Raw genomic sequence first — 5353 nt, 5'->3', positions numbered from 1 at the left:
CCTGACTCCATCGCTTCCTTTTGAGTCTTTATCTAAAAGAAGTAGCCCGTTCCTACTAGACGAGAGAGGTGACGGATAGTAAGCGCCCCCCCTCATGCCCCCAGAGGGGGTTTGTTTATGTGAAGTTAGGAAAACGTCTGCTTGTGGTAATACGTTCATAATCCTGCCACAGCCGTGAAAAGCTGGGGCTCAAGGAAGGGAAGTCTTCTAGCCTAAGGATGTAAGATTATCTTATCACTTGCTAATACGTATGGGAACAAGGATTTTTTAAAATTTCTATTAAATATTGCTTCTATTGCTGAGAAGCTATTTACGACTAAGAGTATGAAACTTAATATAAGATCTGATTGCATAGGTCCAAAGGCAGAAAGACACCTTACAAGAAAATGGGGAAAATTCGAAGGTTTAGTTGACTTGGAGAGGGATGCCGGTTGGTAGAACAAGAGGGTGTCCCCCGAGCGAACATGGCCGTGAACGCCACTAACAGGACAGTGTCTCCACCTGTGCTGTTCAGTGTAGTAGCTGTGAGCGACATGGCTACTTACATTCAAATTAATACTTTTTTTAAAAACGCTTATTTGGGGCGCCTGGGTGGCGCAGTCGGTTAAGCGTCCGACTTCAGCCAGGTCACGATCTCGCGGTCCGTGGGTTCGAGCCCCGCGTCAGGCTCTGGGCTGATGGCTCGGAGCCTGAAGCCTGTTTCCGATTCTGTGTCTCCCTCTCTCTCTGCCCCTCCCCCGTTCATGCTCTGTCTCTCTCTGTCCCAAAAATAAATAAACGTTGAAAAAAAAAAAAATTAAAAACGCTTGAGAGAGAGCGGGAGCGAGGGGCAGAGACAGAGAATCCCAAGCAGGCTCCGTACGGTCTGTGCAGAGCCCGATGTGGGGCTCGAACCCACGAACCGTGAGCTATCGCCTGAGCCAAGATCAAGAGTTGGATGCCCAGCTGAGCCACCCAGGCGCCCCTCAAATTAATAAACTGTAAATAAAACAAAACTCAGTTCTGTAGTTGCTCTCGCCACATTTCAAGCGCTCCATAGCCCACGAGGATCAGAGATGGGATCTGAACCCAGGCCCGGCTCTAAGATCCATGCTTCTTCCATTGCACTCCTGCGTCCCTTCAGGCTGGAATGCTCTGGTCAACCATGGCCACATGCCCCGCCCCGGGGCCATCCGGCCATCTGGTGAGGAGACTGGGCCGTCCCGGCATATAGCCCACCGTAGTTCATGAGACGATTGCCCCAGCATGGAGCGAAATAAGGAAAATGAGGGCTGTTTTCATAAAGCTGAAACTTGTGTTTTTACATTAAAACGTCATTTAGAAAATGATGATGATGAGTGGCAGAGTTTCTTTTTCGGTCCTGACTTGGAAAAAAATAACGCATTAAGAATTTAGAATAGGCTACTCTGGCTTTTTGTTTGGTTTTGTTTTCTGGTTTTTAAATAAGATGCACCGCAGCTTGGAGAACTCGTGGTGGTTTCCTTTCTCGTCACCGAGTCCAGGTGCCAGGGAAGCAGCACAGGGGAGACCTGGGGGCGACGTGGCATCTTCACCTTTGTTTGAAGTCTGCACAGGGGAGGCTTTTCAAATCATGTGGTCCATCTCAGTCATTTTGCTGCCTTTGAATGGGCTCAATGAAGTTTTAGAAGGAACCCACCACGTAAAATGGTGCTGTGATTGAGTAGGGGGCCCACAGCTCTGCCCTTCCCTTTCCCCAGGCCCCCCACCAACAGCACCTAGGGCTTGGCAGAATCCAGCCTATAGATCACTGCCCTGGAGAATGACCATGTCTTATCAGATAAAGGGTTAGTATCCAAAATCTATAAAGGACTTACCAAACTCAACACCCGAAAAACAAATACTCAGGTGAAGAAATGGGCAGAAGACAGGAATAGGCACTTTTCCAAAGAAGACATCCAAATGGCTACCGGACACATGGAAAGATGCTCAACATCACTCATCATCAGGGAAATACAAATCAAAACCACACTAAGATATCACCTCACACCAGTCAGAGTGGCTAAAGTGAACAAAATCAGACCATAGATGTTGGAGAGGATGTGGAGAAATGGGAACCTTCTTGCTCTGTTGGTGGGAATGCAAACTGGTTCAGCCACTCTGGAAAACAGTGTGGAGGTTCCCCAAAAAATTAAAGATAGAACTATCCTATGACCCGTTAATAGCACTACTAGCAATTTATCCAAAGGATACAGGAGTGCGGATTCATAGGGGCACATGTACCCCAACATTTATAGCAGCACTTTCAACAATAGCCAAAGTATGGAAAGAGCCTAAATGTCCATCAACCGATGAATGGATAAAGAAGATGTGGTTTATATATACAATGGAATACTACTTGGCAACGAGAATGAAATCATGCCATTTGCAGCAATGTGGATGGAACTGGAAGGTATTATGCTGAGTGAAATAAGTCAGCCAGAGAAGGACAGATATCATGTTTTCACTCATACGTGGATCTTGAGAAACTTAACAGGTGGCCATGGGGGAGAGGGAAGGGGAAAAAATAGTTACAAACAGAGAGCGAGGAAGGCAAACCATTGTTCTCTCAAATACAGAGAACAATCTGAGGATTGATGGGGGGGAGGGGAGGGGAAAATGGGTGATGGGCATTGAGAAGGGCACTTGCTGGGATGAGCACTGGGTGCTGTAAGTGATGAACCACAGGAATCTACCTCAAAAACCAAGAGCACACTTTACACACTGTAGGTTAGCCAGACAATAAATTATATTTTAAAAGAGAGCGAGTGAATGACCATGTCTGGCAAGCTACTTCCTGTAAAATTCCTTTGTCTTGTGGCGAAAAGAAAATCTGGTCTGAGTACTGCCACTCACTGCTGCAAAGTCTGTTTTTGTTTTTTGTTTTTTGAAGTAGCCTCTACTCCTACTCTACAGAGCCCAACATGGGGCTTGAACTCACAACCCTCGGATCAAGACCTGAGCTGCGATCAAGAGTCCAACGCTCAACCGACTGAGCCCCCCAGGGGCCCCAAGAGTTGGTGTATTTCTGCAGACAACACATTCTGGGCTCCGTGGTAGATGGAAACTAGACAGCCACACCTGATTCTCCACGCCGCACCTCAGTGTCCCCGCCGCGGGTGGCCGTGTGCCCTTGGGCAGGTTTATTGGCCTCCCTGAGCCTCAGCTCTCCCAGCTCTAAGTTGGGGATAAGAACACTTAACCACATAAAGTCCTTGAGGGTCTAAGGACAGTTACGAGCCGGTGCCCCGCATGCTGCTGCACAAGGTGTGGGAAGCGAGGGAGCCACCTGCTGGTGAAGCTTCATTCATCAGGGCAGCAACCAGGTTACCTGCCCTGAGTTCTAGGAGTGGGTCTGAGGAGTCCCCGCTCTGGTGTTGGCCCTGTTTCTCTCTTCATCCCTCACGGCACCTGCCCCCACAGGTGGTCTCCTAACTCACTCGAACACTGAACGGTGTCTCGGTTCTTTCCCTCGTATGCAGCGCCGTCCGACAGAACTTTCTGACACCAAGGAGAGACCCCACACCTGCATCGCGCCGGGTACGGCATCCACTACCCGTGCGTGGCATTAAGTCCTCGCGATGTGGCTATAGCAGCTAACAAACTGAATTTTTATTTAATGAAACTTAAGTAGGGGCACTGAGTGGCTCAGTCGGTTAAGCGTCTCTGACTCTTGGTTCAAGCTCAGATCATGGTCTCGCGGTGAGTTCAAGCCCCACGTCGGGCTCTGTGCTGACAGTTTGGAGCCTGCTCAGGATTCTCTCTCCCCCTCTCTCTCTGCCCCTCCTCTGCTCACTCTCGCTCTCAAAATAAATAAACTTAAAAAATGTTTGTAATTAAAAAAAAATGTTGTCACCACACGTGGCCAGGGGCTACTGTACTCACACCGCACAACAGCAAAGCAGTGGTTCTCAAGCTGTCTGCTGAATTCACCTTGGCAGGGACCTCGGAGAATCTAGATGGCCAGGCCACAGCCCAGACGGATTCAAGCTTTCTCGGGGCGCTTCTAAGGTGCACAAGTGGAGAACCACTGCTCTCAGAGCAGCAGCTGGCCAACTATTGTGCGTAAGGATCCCCTGGGGGCCTCGTTCAAATGCAGATTCTGATGCTTAGGTCTGAGAGGGGGGACAGAGATTCTCGGGTCTAAGGAGCAGAGCCTGCTGGTCCCTGGGCCACACTAAGCAGCAAAGGTGAACCCGGCCCTGCTGATCCGGTCACTTACGCACAGTCCCTCCCAAGAGCTCGGTGGTGTGACAGTTCGGGCTCTGAGAGTTCGCGTCTATGGAATTGTAGACAACTTCTGGATAGGAGCAGTCGCGTTTTGGGAAAAGCTCCACTCTCCATTGTAAAACCAGTGGCTGACGAGCTCCTGGACTGGGCAGGACCCCTGCACTGGGCGAGAAGCTGCAGCCGTGTCGCAAGCAGCAGACAGCTCAGAGGGTCGTGCGGACACAGGATTAGTCTGCTGTTACGCCTTTAAGAAAATCCTAGGAGACGGGCGCCTGGGTGGCTCAGTCAGTTAAGCGTCCGACTTCAGCTCAGGTCATGATCTCACGGTTTGTGGGTTCGAGCCCCACATAGAGCTCTGTGCTGATAGCTCAGAGCCTAGAGCCTGTTTTGGATTCTGTGTCTCCCTCTCTCTCTGCCCCTCCCCTGTTCACGCTGTCTCAAGAATAAATAAACATTAAAAAAAAAAAAAAGAAAGAAAGAAAATCATAGGATACACACACCCAGATGTTAACAGTAGCTCCCCCCCCCCCCCCCCCCCGGGAGAGAAGAGCAGATGGGGAAGGAGAAAGAAGGGTGCTTTCTGCAGAACTTTCAAAAGTGAATCAAAATAATAGAGAAAACAGACGAGTCCAGGGGACTTTAACTAGAGGAAGGGACTTCTTCCAAATCAGAGGAAGGCCTGGCCTCCTGGTTTCATGTTGCCTGAAGTGTGTTCTGTACATATTGTTACTGTTCTGGCAACTGTGGCAACTACCATAGCTGGGGAACATCCTGGAACACGCCTGGGACGGTGCAGGGTGTGCAGCAGCTGAGTAAGGCTCCCCCCAGTCCTAATTCCTGAAACCTGTGAACATTCCCTCCTGAGGCCGGAGACTCTGCAGAGGTGACTGAGGGAAGGAGCCTGAGCTGAGTGAGGACCCCGGACGCTCCATGGGCTCTGAAGGCCGTCGCACGCAACCTTGTAAGAAGCAAGCAGAGGGAGGCAGAGGGTTGCTAAGCTGTTGGCCCGGGAGGGAGGAAGGGACTAGGGCCATGCCAAGCAAGGAACGCCGTGGAAGAGGCGAGGCGAAGGATTCTCTCCTGAGGCCTCCGGAGGGAGGTGCGGCCCCTGCCAACACCTTGGTTC

This window comes from Prionailurus viverrinus, chromosome F1, assembly GCF_022837055.1.
Source record: "Prionailurus viverrinus isolate Anna chromosome F1, UM_Priviv_1.0, whole genome shotgun sequence".
NCBI classification, from domain to species: domain Eukaryota; kingdom Metazoa; phylum Chordata; class Mammalia; order Carnivora; family Felidae; genus Prionailurus; species Prionailurus viverrinus.
The sequence above is the reverse complement of the archived record's forward strand: the minus strand, read 5'-3'. Positions refer to the sequence as shown.